Source organism: Urocitellus parryii, chromosome 14, assembly GCF_045843805.1.
Source record: "Urocitellus parryii isolate mUroPar1 chromosome 14, mUroPar1.hap1, whole genome shotgun sequence".
Classification (NCBI taxonomy): domain Eukaryota; kingdom Metazoa; phylum Chordata; class Mammalia; order Rodentia; family Sciuridae; genus Urocitellus; species Urocitellus parryii.
Window position 1 is genome coordinate 58,819,834 of NC_135544.1, and position 23,746 is coordinate 58,843,579.

The 23,746-nt window shown below is 49.0% G+C and overlaps 1 protein-coding gene across 1 annotated transcript in view; it reads right to left on the reverse strand.

The window, feature by feature from the left end:
* Ptk2b (protein tyrosine kinase 2 beta) overlaps nucleotides 1-23,248 on the reverse strand; it is a 108,838-nt gene extending 85,590 nt beyond the window's left edge. Inside the window, exon 1 of the mRNA XM_077792725.1 lies at nucleotides 23,131-23,248. The gene's annotated coding sequence lies outside the window, so the exon portion shown is untranslated. The remainder of the gene's footprint in view (nucleotides 1-23,130) is intronic.
* Nucleotides 23,249-23,746: the final 498 nt, after the last annotated feature.

The following is a 23,746-nucleotide window of genomic DNA, read 5'->3' on the forward strand; positions in this document are numbered from 1 at the left end:
GAAGCGGGTCAGAGTGGAGAGGAGAGCAGCCCCGCCAGTGGGCCCTGAGTCAGCCAGACTGGCCCCACAGAGCTGCTGCTGTCAGCTCCCAGCCCGGAGGAAGTGCAGCCCGAACAGCAGCAGACTGAGTCATATTTATTGAAGAGACCCTGGGAACAAAAGCTGTAGACAGGAGCCTGTGCGGGGGACGGCGTTCCAACCGAGCTTACCACCCCATTAGCGCTGTTTCCCTGCCTCCAGTGGCTGGGCTACGTGGGACGTGGCTGACGAAAATCAGACACAAGTGCCACCTTCACATGGCCCTCCGGCAGGTGGCTTTAACCCCCTAGAACCAGGTGTGTTTGGAGATTGGCTTACCACTGACGTTTCATGTTTAACATCCCCCATAGAACAAGTCTATGTTTTATTCAAAAGATACTGTTCCTGAAATTATCCTGGAAATTGTGAAGTGTTGATTATTTAAAGTTTTAAATGGTGAAGAGCCGTTGGCAGCATGATTACGCTGCTATCGTAAAAGATCCTTTTCCAGACTCAGTTCTCCTCGGATGGAATCCCGCTGGGACAAGTAGAGGGATGGAAGGAGACGGATTTGGGGACCAGACAAGTGCTCCTTCCACACTGCAGCAGAACCTCAGGCCAGTCGCTTGCCTGTGTCTCACATTTGTATTTTTGTTTGAAAAGGAAAAGAAATACTTTCAAAATCCCAAATTAACCCTTGCTGAGGTCTCAGGGGCCATTTTCTCACCTGTACCTAGGGGATTGGTGGGTGACTGCCAAGGTCTCTTCTAGCTTAACATTCTTTGATTTTATGTCTTACTCGTCTTACAAGGCAAATCATCATCAAATCTGTCTTCCCACGGCTCCATACCAAGTACCTCTATCTTCTTTTTTTTTTTTTTTTTTTATACCAGGTATTGAACCCAGGAGTGCTTAACCACTGAGCCACAGCCATAGCCCTTTTTAAAATATTATATTTAGAGATAGAGTCTCACTGAGTTGCTTAGGGCCTCCCTAAGTTGCTGAGACTGACTTTGAACTTGTGATCCTCTTGCCTCAGCCTCCAAAGCTGCTGGGATTACAGGCATGCACCACCACACCTGGCAGTATCTATATCTTCTAAAAGCTGGCTATAAGGCAGCTCACAGCTGACCCCTGCATCACATGCACGTTCGTTCTCCAACTTTACTATGAAGAAGGAGTTCCTGGCTTTATAATAGAAGGCTCTGTGCATCTCTCCTGCCCCAGAAGTCACGGGTTGGAGAATAGGTGGTAGCCAAGTCCCTGACTGAAGATGCACCCCTCTTCCCAAGGGCTTTAAAATAGATATTTCAGGCAAAATCAGAGACTTGAGAGTGTCTGACATTCCCCATGTTACCTGTTAGTATTCTCTGTCACAAGAAAACCATCCCGAAATCCCGGGAAAAGAAAGTTCAATTTCTGGAATGTTTGTTCATTCCTGGCCAGACTCCTAACCTTCCATATTCAGCAACATCCAAATTCTATTTATTTCTTACTCCTTCATTTGACTTCACATACATCACTTACTTGAATACCTCTGGCTCCAGGTATTGGTCATTTGTGAATTCAGCTTTTGTTCAGGTCACTTCTAAACTCTTAACTACTGTGCAAGTACTCATGCCATAAACTCCAGACACTTTGCTCTCTTGCCTTGGGCATGTTCCGACTCATGTGTTTTTCTTACTGCGAGGACAGAACAATACACAGTCCCAAGTCAGAATGAAGAAGAAGCAGCCTCTAGCCAGTGTCTGGACTGAGGTTTTGGTGAGGTGATAACCAGCCATCTTGGTCGTGGGACCCCAGGGAACAAGAGGGGAAGTGTTGCTGCAATCTATTCGGGCGGCCATACGACAAATACTGCCTATGAAGAAGGATTTGGTTTACCCGCTGAGGGCTTTAGAGGGCCAGTGACTGCATCTTTCAGTTCGCAAAAGTTGAGATAAGTTTAAGGAAACTTTAGGCATTTTGGAGTCTTTCTCTGTTACACAGGTACAAAAACAGCAACAGGTTTGTTCAAGAAAATGACTCTGAATTTTGTAAACATCTTGAAATGTGTAGAGGACACTGGTGCATGCCATCTTCTTTGAGCCTTACAGCCACTCAGTGTCTTTGACTAGTCAGAGGCCCGTAGCTCCACTCCACAGCCAATGAAGGGGACCTCTGGGGCATTGAGCACGGGGCCCAAGATCAGAAGTGCCACACGGCAGAGCCAGAGCTGAGCATCGTGGCCACGGCATTGAACTTGCTCTTGGGCATCCAGCCAGAAATCTGGCTCACTTAAGGGAGGGAAGACATGAAGGGAAGAAGGGGGAGGTAGAGATGGAAGGAAGGGAAGGGAATATTCCAGAAATTTGTCAACTGAAAAAAAATTCACCAGCCGCATGTCATGTATTTTGCTGGGTTCATTCTATTACTTTATTTAGTAGTCATCCTACCCTTGTGAGGAAAATGTTTTAATTCCCATAGAATATTAAGACTTAGGTTAACAAAACATGGTCTAAATTACATAGTCAAAGGGGCAGTAAAGAAAAAGATCTGGGTATGGAACACACATCTCAGACTCAGACACTCTGCCTTTCTATATTGTGTCACACCACGGACTCCCAGGAATCCCCAGCGAAGTCTCCAGTTTTTAATCATGATGCCAATGATAACAGGAGGTGGGGGGCCTCACCTCACTCTGTATGCTGTCTGGCCCAAAGACTGGGCGCTGGGATGCACATGAATTGAGGGAAAGGGAGGGGGAAGGACATGCCTCAACCAGGAAGTTGGTGCTGTCCAGCATCACAGAGAAGCATCCAAAAGGCAGACCCAGGGCACTGGAAGAGCAAGAGAGCCACCAGGCAGGGGCTGGGCAGTGCCAGAACTCAGAAGGACCCCCTGGAAGTAGATGAGACATTGGGAGCAAGGCGGCTGGGGGTGGTGGGACAAAGGCTTGATGCAGGGCAGGGCTGCGTGGGAGCAGAGAGGGTTCTGCTAGCTGCCCTGCCCGCATCGCAAGCATCCTGAGAACAAGTGCAAGCAGAGAGATCCGGCCCTTCAAGAACCACCTACCCAGCCGCCCCCACAAAGATATTACCCAATGCCAAGTAAAAGCCAAACAGCAACCAATTCAGGCCCCCGGATGATGAGCACTATCTCTGGAGCATAATACTGGCCACCTCTGACAGTTACCTTCCTCTAGCTGCAGAGAGAAACCAGGGAACTGTTTGTATTGTCTGCAGTGCTCCAAGTACAATGCTGGGAGGTGTGATCACACTTCCCTTACTGGTTGCTAAGCATATTGTTACTAGGCAACAGCACTGAGCTGATGCACAAGGCTGAAGTTCTAGGAGGTGTGCATGTTGGAGTGCACAGGCTGGGAAGAGCTGGAAAGTGAAGTGGTAAGAAAAGTAGGCAGACATTATTACCCTGTGTACGTACATGATTACACGACCAGTGTGATTCTAAACATGTGCAACCAGAAGATTGAGAAGTTATACTCCATTTAAGTGTGATGTATCAAAATGCATTCTACTGTCATGTATAACTAATCAGAACAAATAAAAATCAAAAATAAAATAAAGATTTATACTTTGAAATAAGAAAAGTAGGCTCTGTTTATTTTGCTTCAACTGAGAGGTCTTGGCAAGTGCTGTTTAGGAGTGTTCTGTCTTGCAGAGGAAACAGGTAGAGATCACAGGACTGCTGAATGATCAGGGTCAAATGAAGAACCATTTGAGTATTTGCAGCACAGGAATAGGGCCAGATTCTGCTTAAAATTGCTCTCCATCATCTTTAAATTGGTACAACCACTCTGGAAAGCAGTATGGAGATTCCTCAGAAAACTGGGAATGGAACCACCATTTGAGCAGCTATCCCACTCCTTGGTTTATAGCTGAAGGACTTAAAATTAGCATACTACAGTGACACAGCCACATCAATGTTTAGAGCAGCTCAATTCACAGTAGCTAAACTATGGAACCCACCTAGATGCCCTTCAGTGATGAATGGAAAAAGAAAATGTGGTATATATACACAACGTAATATTACCCAGCCCTAAAGAAGAATGAAATTATGGCATTTGCAGGTAAATGAATGGGCTAGAGAATATCATGCTAAACTGAATAAGCCAAACCCAAACAAACCAAAGGTCAAATGTTTTCTCTGATAAGCAGATTCTAACCCATAAGGGGAGGCGGTAGGTGGGGAATAATGAAGGAACTTCAGATTGTGCAGAGGGGACTGAGGGGAGGGGTGGGGCTGTGGGGATGGGAAGGACGGTAGAATGAGACCAACATTATTACCCTACATACATGTATGATTACACTACTGGTGTGACTCTGCACCACATACAGCCAGAGGAATGAGAAGTTGTGCTCCATTTGTGTACAATGTGTCAAAATGCATTCCACTATCATGTATAACTAATTAGAAGAAATTCAAAAGAAAAAAACTGCTCCCCAAGAGCATTACCTTCCAATAGACAGGTTTTAGGTATCAGGTTTCACCTTCTAGGATTTTTGAATTTTTTTTTTCATATGCTACTCTGGTCTCTTTTTGTCTAGAGATCATTTTATCTGAATTGGAAAGAAAAGCACCTTCAGTTTGTGAAACAAGACAGCCTTGCTATGACGTGAGTCTCTAGAAGCAAGCAGAATGGGACACATCAGGAGAAATGGTCTGTCTATCTCCATGGGCATCTAAGCAGACTGGACGATGCTTAGCATCAGAGATTAATGGAAGAGCATCCCTGGAAGACAAGAGGGTAGCAGAGACAAAGGCATAGAGATGGAAATAAAGGGTGTGCTCTGAAAAGAGGAGGTGAGGTCAGCATAACTAGATGAAAGTAGAACAGAGAGCTCTGGACTGAATTATGACCCACAAAATTCATATGTTCCACCCCCAGTATCTCAGCATATGGCTTCATTTGAAGATGGGCCTTTACAGAGGTGACTAAGATACTATGAGTTCATATGGGTCCAGGTCCTTTGTCCAATCTGGTGACTTTAGAAGAAGAGGGCATTAGGACACAGACACACACAGAGGGAGACTATGGAAAGATTCAAGGAGAAGACAACCATCCGCAAGCCAAGGCAAGTGGCCTTCCAAGGAAGCAAACCTGCAGACAACTTGACCTTGAACTTCCAACCTCCAGGACTGGGAGAAAGTAAAGGTCTGCTGTTGAAACCATGGGTGTGATGATTTGTTATGGCAGCCCAAGTTGACTAACACAGGACTGATGAGGAGCAAGGTTGGGAGAATGGGCCAGAGGAGAACTGCAGAGGAGTTGCGGGGTCATAAATGTCAGGCTGAGGAATTCAAACATGAAGGGATTTGTAGATGCATTTTACTTATTAAACTTAATTAGCAAAAAAAAAGTATTGCAAAACATAAAGTTCACGTATAGAGGAGAAGATAGGAGCTCACCACGGCAGGAGGCTGCAAACCACCAGCTGAGAGGTTCTGCTTTTTGTGGTTATGTCTACCGCTGGCTAGGACTTTTCGAGATGGTAACAAAATCATTTGTCCAGCCCTGGAGGACCACAGAGGCAGGGCATCTGGACCACCACAGCAAACAAGGAAATGGGAGCAACTTTCTATGTTAAGCCGAGATCAGAGAGTGAGTGGGGGTGGCCCTCATCTCTCTGAGGGCTGTCGTAAGGAGCAGCCACTATCCTGGGCTATTGCACAGTGCAGTTCTAACACTAGGGCATGTGAGATTTCGGCTCAGTGAGAGGAACAACCTTCTAGCAGTAAGAAGCATCCAACAATGGTACACATGGTTGAGACGAAACTTTCTAGCAGGCACTGAAGGAAAATAAAACCTCTCTCCAAGAAGGAGTTCACACTAGCTGACTTTGAGCAGTCCACTCTCTCCCCCCAGATGCTTTGTTCACTGGGGACATTTCCAGTCCTTTGTGATGCTCCCTTTCTCTGGGATGAGAGGAGACTCTATGTTACTTTCTCCTATGGCAGCATGGAGCAGAAAACAAAGAATTCTAGGAGAACAGACTAAACATGAGACCCACACAGCCTCTTTCTTGGGTTCTTTCCCATCTGCAAATGGAACACTGGAGCTACAAGTGGAGAAGGGCTTCCAACACCCACCAAGGCCTTGAGCACCGGACATGTAGCTGAATCAGGTCCTCGACGCCGGAATCGCAGTGAACCACCCTTCATGACGTGTTGAATGGAGTCTAAAAGCTACATGGAGAACTGATTACGTGCCAGATACTGCCCAGGTCACTAGACAGGGCTGAAAATGGATTTGAAGATAGTCAAGGCTGTCTGCAGGCTCACTCACAGACTGAAGGAGGAGGGTGCCTGCTGTGGCCACTAAATCTGACCCAGGCAAGAGGGGGGTCAGGCAGCCTCACAGATGTGTTATGGCGGAAAGTTGGGGAGGACTTCAAGGAGTGAACATGAATAAAGAGGAAGCAAGAGGGGATGAGGAACGCTTGGGTAGAAGAGATAGCTCTTCCGGCAGAGGAAGGAGAGGTGAAAACCATCTGGGGACCAGAGGGTCCTGCCAGGCTCAGTCACTTTGTAACGGGTGACTGGCGTATCTCCTGCTTCCCTAAGGTCCTGGATGCAGCCTGCAGCCCTCACTGCGGCCTCCAGGGCCCGGGCCCCTGGGTTCCGAGGAGTTGTTGGAGCTGCAGCTCCTGCTGCAGTTCTTCTTTGACTCAGCCTCCCGTGAACGTGTCAGGCCTGCCGGAGGTCTCATTTGTTTCCATGCCTACCTCTCCTCCATCTCCTCCTTCACCAGAAAGTCAGTGCTACGATTCTTTATGAATAAGCTACCTGGTCCCATGGTCGGAATGTCAGGTCTGCAGTTTGGGGAAAGCAGCCCTTCCCCTCACAAACAGCAGCAGCCATCTGCACCCCACTTTGGCTCACTGTGCCAAAATGTCCAGGATGTCAGTTCCAGACGGTGGCTGTTCTCCAGGCCACTGAGGCCTCCAACCGGGGACGGGCAGCTCCTCACCGCCACCTTGCCACTTGCCTCTTAAGTCCACCCAGATGTCAGCACGGGCTCCTCTGCCTCAAGGACACAGAATCTTTATTTAAACACTTGTAAGAGATGAAGAGGAGATGGAGACAGAAGGCCCCCTAGGAAGAAAAGTATTTAAGTAGAAATTTGCCCCATTAAAGCTAGAAGGTGAGGCTCCAGGAGCCAGGATGGGGGGTAATTAGTGCCTTGCTCTGCAAAAGGAGGGTAAGGCAGGAGGAGAGAGGGGCCAGAGGAGTGGTGACTGCTACGCGCTCTCACATCACACATTTCCCTCTCTCCTTTTCTCCTCTGAAGCCCACAAAATCATCAGTGTTCTGTCTGGTCTGTGACTTCCTGGGTCACTGGTGAAAGAGCAGAGTTGTGCACCTTGGAGTGACTTGGCTAAACAAGAGGTCAGTACAGAGGTGGAGAGCAGGAAGTGCCCTAGAACCAGCACGATGAGGCCCTGGGGCTGACACCGGCTGAGGAGCTGGGGTTTGCACCAAGTGTGGTCAGCTAGGCAAGGGGCACGCCCCACTGACCTTTCATGTACACACATTTCTGTCCTCTAGTGATGTGGTGGCCACCAATACACACAATAGCTAATGGATCGAGTACCTATTCCGTATAATGCATTATGAATGCCAATATCTCCTTTTAATCTTTGTCATATTGCTGTAGGAAAAACACGATTACCACGAGCATTTAGCAGGTAGGAAAGCTGAGCTGAGAGGGGCTGAGAAGTGCTTAGGGTCACATGGTTGGGAAGTAGAGGGGCCATGCCTTGAGCTCGAGTCCGATCCAAGCCTTATGGCCTGCCTCCCTGATAGACTGGAGAACTGCTTAAGTGAAAACCAATGTCCCTCCACCCCAAACTGGGAGACTTATTGATCCATATTTTAAAAAGCAAAAATATCAGCTCCAACTTTGTGCTGGGGCAGGGAGGCCCTGAGGGACATAGCAGAGCGGGCACACAAATAATTGAGGGGACACACATGCCATTTTCCTGGAAAATGAAAGACAGGATCAGAAACCAAGACTAAGAGTCCTTTCTCCAATCTGAGTCATGTACTCAGAGGGATTTTTTTTTTTTAAGAGAAAGGCCGGAATTCAGGGGACAATGGTAATGGTTAATGAATTAGGTACAAGTTGAAGGGCGGTTTCCAAGAGCACCTCTGTGGAGAAGCCCGACTGAAACGAGTTCAAGGACGTCATGTGAACTGAATTCTCTCCAAGATGACGCTGCCATTTTATTAGACAGGTGTCCCAGAGATGCATCTGGAACCTTTCAGGTTTCTGGGACTCATGTCATGTGGGTTCTGCAGGTCAGGGGATACCATTGGACCTGGAGGACATGGTGGCTTTGTTGGAGAGGAATGAGGGACAAGAAATGAAGACAGGCCTGGTGCAGAGCAACTATGTTTGGAAGTCATGTGAGTGTTGAAGGGATGCAGGGGAAGGCTTGGCTGTGTCGACGGAGAGATCCGGAAGGAAAGGATCTGGAAGAAGTACAGGAATGAAGGGAAAAAAGTCAACAATTAAAAAAAGAGGGATCAATCATAAAATGAAATTCCTGAGGCAGGCTTGGATACCAAAGACAGCACATTTCTTTGCCTGAGGAAAACATTCCTAATACAGCTCTGGGGGTGGCAGTTCCCTGAGTAAGAAGATTAGTAATTGCATTATTTTCGAGGCTGAGGAGCCCACCCTTTTGGCTTTGGGCCACCTCATCTCGTGGTGGGCTCTGCAATGGCCACCCCTTCCCCATCACCTAGGCCTCTGTAGGTCAGTCTCCAGAAGGTGGCCAGCAAGGGCCAATGCAAACCACTCTTGGCTGGTTTTGGTTTGCTTTCAGCTCCTCTCTGCGGTCAGCCGACCCTCGTGGAACACGGTCTCCACTGTGACCCATGAGGGCCAGGGGCCCTTGACTCTGTCCCCCAGATTTCACATCTAACTGGGAAAGTCATACGAATACTACAGGGTACAGTAAGGCAGAAGGAAAGTCCCAGCAGACTCAGGGACAGGAATCCATTCAGGGGGAAGGTGGGAATCCAGGGGAGGGGTCCTGACTGAGGCAACACTGTGGACAAAGGCAAGCCAGGGCAGCCGCCCCGGTGGTCAGGGCACCGTGGGCAGACAGTTGGCAGAGTGTTTCAACCAGGATGGGCGTCAGAACCATCTTTGGAACTCTAGGAGCAAACCTGAGTGAAAGAGGGAGAAGTGGCCATCTGAGTCCTTCCGTGGACAGGCACAGGAATGTGAGAAGGAAGGGCACCCCAGGGTGAGGGGCCTCACATGCACACCCCCAGGAAGGAAAGTGGAAAGGTACTTGAGGTGCTGTCCTACAGGGCCTGTGCCCAGGTGGTTCCCAACATGTCACCCCCAGGCCACCTGCCACCCTGTCAGAAGTGCAGTTCTCAGCCCCAGCCTCCACATGCTGTCAGAAGCCCTGGAGCTGGAGTTGTGGACTTGGGTTTTAAAGATCCTCCAGGTGATTCTGATACCTTGAAGAAGCATAACCCCCATTCTATACTGGAGGACCTTATGGCACTGTGTGGTCAGTAAAGTGGCCATCGCTGCCACCTGCTCCCTTGGGTCATCACATATGCTTTCTTGGGACATTCTCCACCTGAGTGGCCTCATCCCAGGGCCAGGGCTCCTTTGTGCCTGCATTCCCCTCACCAGCTGATGAGACTTTGTGCATCTTGTTTGAATCTGAATCCCTCTGATATCCTTTGTTCCCACAGGGACTGGAAACCATCTCCACATTTGTACTTTTTTCTTAGGTAATTTCCCTAAAACTGCCTCAGATCTGGATGAACGTTCCCTGAGTGCAAGCTGTGAATCTCTACATTTGCTGGATTAGGAGGCAAAGGGCACAAAGCAAGGCCCCTGCCTTCCCACCACTCCATTTAGCAAGGCGTGTACTTGGGAAAAATAATTTTTATCTCAAGAAAACATGTGCCAGGCACAACTGGATGCAGCAGCCAAGTGCTCTGGGAGGGGGCAGGGGAGGCAGGATGCCAGCCTCTGTCCTTGCCCAAGCCCTCAGCCTCCCCCAGAGCCTTGTCCTGGACATCCTCTGGCTTCAGCATTCCTATGCAATTGCCCTTCCAACTCTCAGGCAAAAACACATGCCTGGCCACCCCCTTGCTTTCCAGGTAGGTGTGCTCTTTGTGGGTTCCCCATCCTGTGGAGTAAGCACGTCTCACCCTCCGTGCCTCCTGCTGGAGGCAGGCCTCATCTTGCTCACCTGGCCAAGCCCGCTGTTCTCTCCACGCCCCTATTGCAAACACGAGTACAGGGGAAGAAAGCAGAAAGTGGGCTCTTCCTTGGGACCAGCCCTGATCACCAGCCTCTCTGGCAGCTGGTAGCAGGCACTGTGGACCTGACCATGTCCCTGGAGGGCTTGCACTTCCTGTGGCTGTGCACAGGCCAGGCCCTGCCTGCTGCCCTTGGCCACACCCCAGAATGCCTGTTTGCAGATCTCCCACCCAGAGCTTCTCTGTGCTTGGCACAAGCACTCCTCTGGCCTGGGGCCAGAGTCCTCTTCTCCAAAACAAAACACTGACTCTCCTCTGCATGAAAACTCATACAGCTACATATCCTATCCTACACATCCCACAGCTCCCTGATGCTGGAGAATAATGTTAATGGCAAGCCACCATGATAGAAGGCCTGTCTGCATCCCGCCAGGATTATTCCCACCATGGTCCTGCTAGATCCAGCCCCCTGGGCTATTCACAGCGTCCCCAGTGGGACTTGTGCTTTCATTCTAGAAAGCACCTCACCACCTTCTTCTGTCCGGGTCACTTCTATCCCCTCTTCACAACCTTTCCTCATCTGTGATGCCTTTTGAGCCTTGCCTTGGGGACACTGGTAGCTCTGGCCTGGTGGCTCCATGGCATTTGCACTGCTGTCTGGCAGCACAATTGGTTTTCACATGACTGTGTGCATGGCTATTTCATCTTGAGGGGAATTTCCTGCTCCCCTCTGCATCCCCAGTGTTCAGCATAGCTCCTGATCTGTAGTAAATACAGTCATTCTTGGTGTCCACAGGACATCACTGGTCCTGAGACACCCCCCCACCACCATGGATAACAACCCCATGGATGCACAAGTCCCTTGCCGTATATAAAATGGCACAGTATTTCCATATTTGCATACCTGTATAGATCCTCCTGTACATTCAGCTCATCTGCATATTACTTATAATACCTAATACAGTGTTTGTGCTACGTAAATAGTCCTTACACCGCATTGTTAAAATAGTAATGACAAGAAAACAAATGTGCACACCTTCTGTACAGATGTGAACATCGTAGGCCCCGTTACATCCACTGTTGGATGAACTGGAAGATGTGGAACCCACCTAAACAGAGGGCTGACTGGTATGCGGTGGTCTCCAGACTCACTGCTTCAAAGCCACCAGCTCCACACCCAGAAAAAGGAAGCATGACTTTGGGGAAGAATAAGGGCTTTTTCCTTGCAGATGTTCAAAACCCAGGGAAACATTCACCTGGAGGACAGGCGGACACTCTGACATAGCATGGAAGGACTAGCTGTCACTCCACTGGAACACACTCACTTCTACCTAGAAGTGGACTAAAGTCCTGCGGAAAGGGTCTGGATGCTCATCTGATCCACGCACATCTGAAGCCCTAAAGCCCCTGCACCCCACTGGAACAGAAAGGGGTCCCGGCCCTGTCCAGCTGCCCTTTGCAGTTGCTCCCCCACCGCGGCTCCCAGCACCAACTTCACAGGAACCTGCCCTTCAAGCTGCTTCATGAAGCTTTCTCCAGAGAGCCATATTGTCGTCCCTTCTTCTCCCTCAGGGTCTGGGCCGTTAAGTCATCTCTGGAGAGTGGGACTATGTCTGCCACTTCTTCATGTCTGGCCACAGCTCCCTTCTTATCTTTTGCCTGATATTCTTCCTCTTTGCTTGGCTCACTCTCACCCCAGACTTCAAGTTCCCTTTGCCAGCTCCCGTATGTCTTCTCGGGGAGGACCAAGGGGAAGAACGGGAAGGGAGTCTCTCTGTGGAAACTGGTGGTGAATCATGGTGAGTTTGGTCTCTGAGATGACCAGACTGTCCCATGCCGAGGCGGGAGAAGGAAAGGGGCCTGGGGAAAGAGCAGGGACTCAGAAGTCCTCGACAGGACCTGAATAAGACAAACCCAACATCCTTGTGTGAATCACAGACACCAAGGTCCTCTCCAGCGACAAAGAATCTGAAGCTACATCACTTGATCACAGAGTTTTGACCACATCCAGAAACGGGGAAGCCTCAGGTTCCCCCATTTTAAAGGAACATAGTCAAGATATATGAGGCAACAGAAAATGCATCTTACTTCTAAACTGTAACCACAAATCTATTTTAAAAACTCTTATATACAGTTCTATGAAATGTAAGTTAAAGGCTAATGCCAGTTTTCTAAGTGGATATTAGAAAACTTTTTTTTAGCATTTTTTTATAACTTTATTTTATTTATTTATTTTTTATGTGGTGCCGAGGATTGAACCTAGTGCCTCACCTGTGCTAGGCAAGCGCTCTACCACTGAGCTACAGCTCCAGCCCCCAGAAAATCTTGACTAAAGAGGGAAAGACTGCCATGGCTGTTCCACTCACTGGTTTACTGGCTTGCTTCCCTTTTCTTGTTCATTCATTCATTGGTCTGCTTGTCCATCATCCATCTGTCTGTCATCCATCCATCCACCATCCATTCATCCACCCACCCACTATCCCTCCATCCACCCACATCCACATTCTTCTATCCAACACCCATTTGTGTTTCAATGTCACATATGGTAAAATATAAGATAAACCTCTCCTTCCCTAACTGTCAGAAATGAGGAATTCTATAGTCAAATCCTTATAGATCTTTCATATTATGGGCTGCTTTCTCAACTGCTTTATTTTAAACAAAAATAGACTGGGGAAAAATATTAGCCTGGAACCACTTCAGTAGTTTTGTTAGTTTGGGGTGCTTACAAAGGTCATTTGATAGAATGGTTTGTCTTTTTTTAAGCTGGTGGGGTATCTCTATGATATAGATTCAGTGACTTTTATCAAAACCAATGCTAAATGTCATGAACAAACCTATAGAAGGGCATTTTGTAAAAGCAATGAACTAAGTGGTTAGATTATGGGCATCAAAAATAAATAACCTCTTTTTTGGGGGGCACTTGGGATAAAAATTAAAACTTTCTAAAAAATTATAATAGACATCTCTCCAAAGAAGACATACAAACACATGAAAAGAGGCTCAATATCATTAGTGATCAGGGAAACACAAGTGAAAATCATAATAGGATACACTTCATCCCCACTAAGATCCCTCTTTGACTAAAATCAAAATCACAGACAACAAAAAGCGTCAGCAGAAACGTGGAGAAATTGGACCCACGATGCACTGCTGGTGGAGAGAGAAGATAATGCAAATGCTGTGGAAAATAGTTAGGTCATTACTCAACATGATAAGCACAGAGTTATTATGTTACCCAGCAACTCCACCCCTATGTATATAACTAAGAGAAATGAAAACAAAAAACCTTGCACATGATTGTTCATAGACCTATTATTTATAATGGTTAAAAAGAGGAAACAACACAAAGGTTCATCAGTGAATGAAAAGGTAAATTAAATGTGGCATATCCATACAATGAAATATTATTCATCAATGAAAAAAAGTGAGGTGCTGATAAATACTGTGACATGATACATAAAAGAAGCCATTCACAAAAGGTCATTTACATGGAATGACCAGAAAAGGTTTTTCCATAAAAATAGAAAGTAGATTAGTGTTGCCAGCAGCTGGAGAGATTGACTGCTAATGGGACAGAGTTTCTTTTGGAATGATGAAACATTTTGCAATTAGTAATGGTGATGATTGCACAATCTGAAAAACCAATGAATTGTGCATTTTTAAAGGGTAAATTTTATGGAATGTGAATTATTTCTCAAAAAGGCTGTTATTAAAAAATAAACACCTTCTGGATTAATAAGAAACAGCCAGTTCTCCCTAGACTATGGGGATGGAGGTATGTGCAGAACCAAGAGCTGATATAGGAGGACTCTAGTGTTGAGATGGATGCTGGCATCACAGATGGGCAAACTGTTCAAAGCCATCCATTTTAGGGAGCATTGGGGAATGCAGTATTTTTAAGATAATGTATTATTTTATATAGTATGTGATTTAAAAGGTCCATCACTAAAATAATATATAAAATATTATCCTAAAAAGTTTACATATTCAAATTAATGTTTTTCTTTTTAAAAAAGCCCTCCTTATTAGGAGAACAGGTGTATGCTGTATACATTGAATGACGCCCATGTGTCTGGCACCAGGCTACATCCTGGGGCGGCGATCATGGCCATCAGAACAGTGTGGTTCTGTTGTCCACTGGGCTTTCAGCATGGAATTAAAGAGGAGCCCAAGTTTATGGCCATGGGTATGAATGGTCTGTAATGCTGACAACATCTTATAAGAGGCCTTCCTAATCTTTAATAAAGATCACATGCTCCTTGGAGAGTCAGATGAAAGCTACGAACTTTCGCATTTGCCCAGAGGTAAAAAGTATTTACTTTCAGAGGGTTCATGTACACAGTCTCCCAACAATATATACAAACCCCCAATAATGGTATACCCCCAATAAAATAAATGATCTCTTAACAATGCATACAGCACCCCAAACATTGCATACAACCTTCCAATGATGTACACTACTCCTAACAATGTATATAACCCCACTTCAACATTGATAGTCCCCCCATAATTAATGGAACCCCTAACAATGTATACACCCCCCCTCAACATAGACCTCATAAGATGACCCCAGGGGCCACTATGGAGAGGAGCTGGGGCATCTCCCATCCCCACTTCAGCTCTGGATGGGTCTATTCTCACCTGGTTTATATACTGGGATTCCACCTATGATCTACTGTGAAGAAAGCTTTCCTCTTGTTAAAAAGTCCCCAACCCCCTTATCGTGTACACAAATGAGAATCCTAAGGCTCACTCAGGCTTTCTCAGGTGACCCATCCAGGAGCTTGTGGTAGGATGGCCAGGAAGCAGCCATTTACCCAGAGATCTCTGTCTCATGTTCCCAGGGGTCCTGGGTGAGAACCCAGTGGGGGGTGGGGATTGAGCGTTCAGCACATGGGCGAAGGAGAGTCAGGTAAAGATGGAGGCAGAGGGCCCAGCGGTCACCCTGGGGACAATGGAAGCCTCCTCTATAGATAAGGAAGTTAATGTACGTGGAGTGTTTTCACCTCTTGGAAATGAAGGAGCTGAGGGTTCAGAGTCCAGGGACCATGGCAAGTCTGTGCACACTGCTAGGTCAAAGTCCAGGTCACTAAAACCTAGTTTCCCTACCCCCAGGAGTCTCTCTCCTGTTTTCCCACTGCAGTTTCACCCTCAGTTGGGGTGAATTTCACTCCCACCCGCTTCCTGTCTCCTGTCATTCACCAGGGCCCAGAAGGGCTCAAAACCAGAGGACAAAAGAGAAGAGAGAGCAGGACCTCACAGATGGGGAGACTTGGGGGCAGATCCATGACTCCTCTCTGGGCTACCGGAAGTCTCCACCTTCAGGAGGGGTTAGGAGGGCATCCTGTCCCCGGGGCGAGAACTCAAGAGGCTTGGGATACGGTCCTTGCCGTGTGGATGTCGCAACTGGCTGTTGTGACGCCCAGTGCAGGGAATGCGGAAGAGGCTGAGGGTGTCTGTGCAGGTGAGCAGGCGTGAGTGTGCAGCGGGGGCGGGGTCCTACTTCTGGGCCCAGGGAAATGGAATCGTCTAGCCCGGCAATTTGAGGACAGAAGGAAGGAGAACAACATGAAAAGTGTTTCCCTGTCTTGGGGGAATTTAGCAGCAGCTGAGTTGATATATGTTGGGAGTTCAGGGGACACAGAGAAGCCTGGAGGCTGCAGTGGAGCTCGGGTTTGAATGCATGGGCCTGCCACCGAGTCCTGAGGGATGAGTATGCAGGACTGGGGGCTGGGGCACACAGACAGGGCTGGTGCTCCAAGCAGGACACAGGACTTGCAGAGGTTTGATGGTCACCAGTGAGCACAGCAGGCTGGCTGGGGTGAAGGGCTTCCTTTGGAAAGTATGGGGACACTGGGTTAGAAGGGGATATTAAAGTTAGGGTAAGTTTAAGGGAATCTAGATCTGACTAGAGGCACTGGGGAACTTTCGAGGGATCTGAAGAGAAGCCCTTAGGAACTATTTAGTAACATGAGGTAATAAGGCCTGGGCTTGAGTAAGGAAGGAAGGAATGAGAGGCATGAAGAAAGAATCTGTGGGACTTAGTGATGGGCAAGATATGAGCAGAGAAGAGCAAAGGCAGAGAGGTAGGGAGAGACAGCCATGGTTTTCCACCCCAGCCTGCGGAAGAACAAGCCCCGCAGAGGGAAAGGCAGATTGCAGGAGGAGGACATGCTCTGGGGAGAGAGAAAGACAAGTCTCATTTCCAAGCTGCAGCATTTAAGATGAGCTTCTCAAGTGAGGCCGAGGAGGGCCTGGGGGAGGCGGAACCTGGGAGTCATCAGCACCCAGCGCCTCCAAGGTGAGGTTCCCGAAAGGGACTTAGGTGTGAATCGAGAACATGGAAGAAAGAGAGAACTCAGGAGAACTGGGAGATTACCTATAGAGCCTACACCGCTTGATGTTCCCACGAGCCTATAGTTTTCTAATTCGTCAAAGAACTAACTTCGGCTCTGAGAAAGTAGAAGCTTCCAGTTGATACACAGAAACCATCCAGACCCCACGATCAACCCAAGCCACACAACATATTCACTCTCAGGACCCGAGCCACTGCGAAGTCCCTTATCCAGCAAGCGCAAGCTCCAGACTCTCCAATCCACTCCGCACCACTTCCTGAATCTGACCAAGGCCCCTCTACCCAAGGCAACAGCTCCAACAGCTCTCCACCGCTTTCCCGATAAAATCCCATGGTGTCCCACACTCCTCCACCTCCAGATCCAGGCGACCTCATTTCCACCATCATTTTCTGTTGTCATTTGCCACCCTGGGCTCCGCCCCAAATGAGTCACTGAGACCAGGCCTTTCCACCTCTCTGCTTTTATTTACACTTTTCTTTGACCACATCACCCTCCCAAGTTCCCACGGCTGAATCCTACCTGTCCTTTCAGAGCTTTCCCAAATGCCACCCCTCATGAGGCTCTGTCACATTTCTTAACCAATCTTCCTGTCGTCTAATCTCATAGCACCCTGTGCCCCTGTAATGCCACTGCAAATTCACATATTGCCAGTTATTCACCTCCACGCGCTGCTTCCCATGCCAGACTGTAAACCTGCGAGGACAGACAGACTACTTCAAATTTGGATGAAAAGATGGAACTCTGAGAGTGCAGGGAAGGGACACTCAATGAAGGTCTAGAATGAGTTTCCAGGAGGACAGGACAGTTCAGAGCAGTTCCATTACCTGGAAAAATCAGTCAAGACTCAGGCCCGCACATCATTCTGTCCCCAAACTCTTTCAATTCCCTGAACCAATTCCCATGAGTTTTTTTGGAGCATCGTCACACAAGTAGTATATTTCTTTCAAGGACCCCATAAAAGAGGTGGGACAAAGTCTTCATTTTCAAACATGAAAGGGAGGCTTAGAAGAGTAGAGACACTCAAGGTCACACAGCTAGCAGGCAGAAGAAGCCAGTGCCCAGGCTGTGAGCAGGACCCTCCTTCCACTTCCCAAGAAAGCCCTGCCTGTGGCTGCAGTGGAATCTGGGGCTCAGGAATGGGAATTGTGGTGAGTCCCTTGCAAAGACCTCAACTGACAGCTCTGTACATCAGCACCAACCACCTGTGCCACAGCAAGGGGACAGACCGGATGCTGCCAAGAGTGCAGCAGAATCAGCTCTCTTGGAACCCATAAGAAGCAGGCACTTGGGGTGGTGGGTGGTGAGGCCCCATGGAAAGATTCTAGAGCTACACACTCCTGCAGAACAAAGAGGAGCTTTGGGTGCCTGAGGAAGTGGTCAGGAGAACAAAGCACACTAACTGGAAACCAGGACAAGGTGTGCTACCTCCTCAAGGAGCCAGGACTGCAGCCTGGCCTTTCCCACACAGCTGCGACAGGAACCCCTGAAGATCAAAACCACCCTGGGTACAATTCCCAGAGGGGCTGAGAGGAGCCTCCTGAACCCTGAGGGCACCAGAGGGACTGCCCTAACTTGGGGAAGTCTCAGAGAGTCAGGTGGAAGACCCTCCGCAAGAGAAAGAGCGTGGAAAATGGAGAGCCCTAAGCCTGGGTGGGAGAGCTGGCCCACTGTGGAGGGAGACCTGTCCTGTGGTCAGTGAGTGATCTTCTTGTTGCCACATTCTAGGGGTAGGGACTCAGAACATTAAAGAAAGAGCTTACTGGAGAGGGGGGGAAATGTTAGTGACCCTAGCCAAGATGCAAAAGGGGAACCCTCTTCCTTCCATGGATGTTGGTGGCTGTGGATCTTGGCTCCAATCCCACCCTTAACATGGGTAAAAGGGAAGAGCTGGACAAGACCCCAAAACCTAGAGCAGTGCCCATCCCTGCAGCCCACCTGGAGAGTCTCTTAAAAATAAAACCATGCCGTTTTCTTCATCTGCCCATTGCATCTGGGTAAAAAGTGCATCAGAATATGCAGCCTGGAGTCTGCTCTCTTAATCAAACTGTCATCGTGAGTAATAATTATACCTTGGGAAACAGCAGAGTGACTCAAAAAGCTGTCCCCTCCCCCAACCCACCCCCTCACACAGCTCAGAGCTTTGCACACAGTATGAAGAGGCCCAGAAAGGACAGGCACCATTTTCTCCTGTCAGCTCTCTGAGTACTTTCAATGATCACTGGGGCTCCAGTTCCCGATGGGCATCGCTGGACAGTGTCTTTGATGGCTAAAGAGTCAATTAAGCCTGGTTATTCCCAAGGTGCAGTGGACTGGGAGGGGGACGGGCAGGAGTAAATACTGTGAAGTGCCTGACATGTGCCCATGAGGCAGCTCCCAGGGAAGATGTCTTTGCCTCCAAGAAGGTGGCCCACAGCCTTAGGAACTAACTAACTAAATAAATAAATAAAGTGCTTCCCACAAGCTCAGATACAGCTACAAGCCAAAACAGAACAGCTAACACTCACTGGGCACCCACCATGTGCCTGTTACTGGACTGAATGTTTCATGTGCAGCTGAGGAAATTAAATTGTGAATAGGTCCTCTGGGTGTCAAAATGTTGAAATAATAGTCTGTATTCATTGGAACATGTCACAGCCCCCTGAAGACCTGCCTCTTCCACCCCCATAGTCCCCCTGATCTGGCACTATTGGGGTGATCCTGAAACAGCGGAGTGCCTGAGCCATCTGCTTAGGGTCATGCTAGTGTCATCTCTGGTGTGTGCCCCCAGTGTATACTACCTCACCCCAGCCTTACCAAAGCCCCATAAGATAGGGATATCTTACAGATGAGGAAACTACAGCTAAACGACCTGCCCAGCGTCATACAGAGAGTCCCACGGCTGGGCTTGGAACGCAGGCGTGCTGATTCCTAGCCTGGGCTGTTGACCACTGGCCTGCTTAGGAGGGAAGCACACATGAGGCTTGTAGAGACTGTGCCCCTGCTCTCGCTCCTGTGCCCTGCCACTGGTCCATTCTACGAGGAATGGTCATGAAGCCAGACTGCTCAGGACCATACCCTCAAACAACTGACTTCTGCTCCGTGCTTCTCTGCTCCCATCTCCCCTGTGTAACCACCATTCACCCAGAAGGCCAGGCCCACATGGGGAAAACTAGATCTGAGAGACCCCACACGTGGGTCCATGGGAGGACCACCACATCCCCTCCCCTAGCCTTATCAGCATCCTTAGGGATGTGGAAATACTGTTATCAGGGACAGGGGCATAAGCTGCAGGGGAAGAGTTAGGACAACACAGGGAGAGTCTCTCAAGGGAGGATGGTGGTGCCAGGAGAGTCGCACACAAGAGCTTGTTCCCCAAAGATCTCTGAGGTGGACACAGCTAAGTCCAGGATGAGACAAGCTAGTCCTGGGAAGAGGAGGAACAATACCTTCAGAAGTCCTGTGTGACACCTGCCCTGTGCCCCCATCCACACTCACTACATGCCTAATGCCACATCCTTTAGAAATTTTCAAGGTTTCTAGGCTGCCTTCAATGAGTGCTTGCATAAAACCAGTGACGCGTACTTACTCAGCATCACTTACCATAACCTTGACCATGCCAGGAGGAATGACACACCTCATTTGAATGTCTTGCCAATGGGGCACCTCTAACTATCTCATGGCACAGAGTCTTTCTGAACACTCCTGGAAAATGCTGCCCTAAAGGACTAGGGACAAAAATACTTATTGCTGGGCAGGGGGATGGGGAGATTTACCACTGGAAAGAGGGACACTTTATAACCCAGCAGTTCCCACAAGGTAGACACACTTTCCATTTCCTCTTTCTCTTAACAGACTCTAAGTCCCTCCAGGATCCATTTCAGGAAACCCCTAATTTGTCCTTACAAATGGTCTTATTAAAGTCAAAGCCTGGTTTACAAGGCACCCTTCTTCCCTCCATCCCAGAGCTCCACTTTTCTAATAAGGAGCTCATTATAAAACTACGAATAATCAAAGCCTCATTTTATGAAGATGTGGATTCTCCTTTAATTCATTCACAGTTCCCTTCAGCTAATTGGGCTTTGAGTCATTCCCACTTGGCCTACCTGCCACCCTCCAAGGACAAGCCTGGGTATCTCCTGTTCTTGAAACAGGCCATGTAGATGGGTATGGTAGCCTTGAGAAAATAACACCAGCCCCCTCCCTGCCCAGGGACTATCCCCCCAATCAGGATAGTCTGAGGGCTTCATGGATGGGAATGAAAATCAGGGAGCTCCAAGCACTCTGTGGGTGCTGTTTTGGTCACCCTCTGTGAATGTGTCATAAAAATTAGTATGGACCACTTTTTCCATAGCGCACTATCACCCATCCTCCCTATAAGCAGGAGCTGAGGCTCAGAGAAGTTAACTGGTTTCCACAAATTTGAATCTAGCCCTAGAGGGCTCTGAAGCCCAGTTTCTTTCTGAGGCACCACCCTCCTCCAGCTCTATAGCCAAATGAGCTGACCAAGGAATGGATTTTCTTCACTACCATCCTCATCATTATCATCATAGGTCACTCAGTGATGGAACTCCAAAATGGAATCCAGGAGAATTTGGTTACAAGATAAATGTATCCTGAGACAGTCTCAGGGCAGCAAGGCAGTTCCCAGTTTTGACTTCCCAGAAGAACTCCAACTTAGAGAAAGGTTGCCAGACAGATACGGGACACCCAGTTAGATTTGAATTGCAAATAAATGGTGAATAAGCATAAGTATGGGTATAAGTATGTCCCAAATTTTTGAATTGACATACTGAAAACAAATATTCAAATATGCTTATTTGAAATTAAATTCTGAGTGTCCCATGTTTTTATTTGCTAAATCTGGCACCTTCATCCCAGAGTTGAAGGCATGCTGGGAAGTCTCATGCTGGGCTCCAGGTCCTAAGCTTTGCTCCAACAAGAGTTGCCATGACAGCCTGAGCATGCCTTCAGAGGCTCTGAGGAGCTGTCTCAATGTACCTCACAGCTTCCCCTCGCCCCTGCGCTCTCTAGGCTCCCAACTAACCAAGCTACTTTCAGTTCCACCATTTGTCAAGCTGCTACTAACTTGCTGCTTTTGGCCTCTGATATTTGCACTTCCCTCCTCTGTGCTGTCTTCTTCCCCCTCTTCCTTTTTCCTGGCAAATTCCTATAGATCCTTCAGTCCTGACTTAGAGCCACTTGTGCCAGGAACCCTTCCTGGCCATCCCTGACTGGCTCTGCTCTCCCACCCAAGCACTAGATTGATTGCACTCTGCCCCTTCCCATGGCATGCCCTGCTCTTCCCCACTCTGTCCTGGCAAGCAAGGGACATGTGAGACTCACCTTGCCTTCCTGCACCTAGCCTGAGTACCTAGTTGCAGGTGAGAAGCCAGTAAGAGAATGAATGAATGCAGACTGTCCTGCCAAAGTTGGGTCTTCTGAGTGACTGCTTCCTTTCTCTCTTCTGTCCTGAGTCACTTTTTCATTGCTGCTTCCTGCTCTCCCCTGCCCTCCTACCCCCAGCAGTGCTTAGGTCAGCAACAGCCCTTCAGGTGAGCAGAGAACAGCTAGGACATGGAGGAAACTCCTGGCACCCCTTACCCTGTTCATGCCCTCATTAGGCCAGCCTAGCTGCAGGTCTGCCTAAACCTCTTCTGCCTCTGTTTTCCAAGTCCTGCTGGCTAAGGCCACCCCTAGGTCCCAACTTGGTTCCTTAAATGATCTCAGTTGGAGCTTGCCCCTTGGGAGTGGGGACATTCTGGTGTCATATGGCCCAGGGTTAGGGCAGGTGGCAGCGTTTGGTGGGTTTCAGAACATCACCCATATGCTCCATATTCACCCACCCAAAGCTTTGCCCACGCACAGCCTGACAGCAGGAGCAAGCAGCCCAGAGCTTAACCCTTGAGGGGTATTTGGAAGACAGCTGCAGAAAGAACCAAGCACACACACCCGGAGTTGGGAGTTAGGCTTGAGTCCCCCTTGCAGTGCCCAGCCTGCTTCCAGTCAGAGCTCTGGGTTCAGAAAACTGGGAGGGAGACAAGAAATACCTGGAAGAGTGGAGTGGGATGGGGTGGGTGAAGAATGTGACCCCAGGGGGTGCTGAAGGGCCGGGAGAATGGAGCAGGGCGGGGCAAGGGTCGAGGTCCGAGGCGGGAGCTTAAGTTGGATTCCCAAGCCCCCAACTGGCTCTCGGCTCTGACTCTGACCTTTAGAGGCACAAGCTTTCCGTTCCTTCGTGCCGGTGGCCCCAGCTCCCCTGCCTATGTCAAGAGCACAAAAAGGGAAAACACCTTTGAGACTCAAATTAACTCCAAAAATAGAACCTCTGGCCCCCAGCGGAAGGCCAGAGAGCTCGGGGCGAGCACCGCACCGCGACTCCCACTTTCTGGGTCAGTCGCGCGTCTTCCTGGAACCCCTAGTTCCTGGTACCAGGTACCCCGATGCCGGAACTGCCGCCCGCTCTAGCCCCTTCCACCCGGTCAAGCCTCCGAGTCTCCACCCGGCGCTGAGCCGCGAATCGCGAGAGGAAGCTCACCGAGAGCGAGGCGCGGACTCCGGAGACCGCTTCCCGGGCGCGGCCAGGTGAGTCGGGGGCTGCGCAGGTTCAGGTGAGTCGGGGTCTGCGACAGGTACGGCGCGGTGGCTCCGGAGGCTGTGGCTGAGTAAGAGGGCTGACAGGTTGGTGTTTTCCCCCTCCGCCTCCCAGTCGTTAACCACACCCCTGCTGCTCTCCTCCCCACTTCCTTAAAGGGTGGGGTGTGCAGTCTGTGCCTGCTCCAGCCTCTTACCATAAACTCTGAAATAGACGCTGCCGCCAATTCCCCGAGCTGCCGGGCTGACCTGGGGCCATCTCTGCCGTCCCCCTGACCCAAATGGGCTCCTCAAGAGCCCCTGGTTCCTACCGCCTCTCCCTCCTCCTCCCACTCCTCCGGTGGCCTTTTGGAGGCCACACTTCTTTGGCTGGCTTTGCAGTGGAAGAGGGTTACCTGTCAGGCTCTCAGCATCCAGTCTCTGCATCCACACTAGGCTCAGCCCCTTGCAGGAAGGACATCAGGTGAATACCCAGGGCGCTGTCAAAACTGGTTCAGTTCCTACCTAAATACTAAGGACCAAGTGCCTGAGCTGAGACTAGCAGGCTCAGAGGCCGGAGG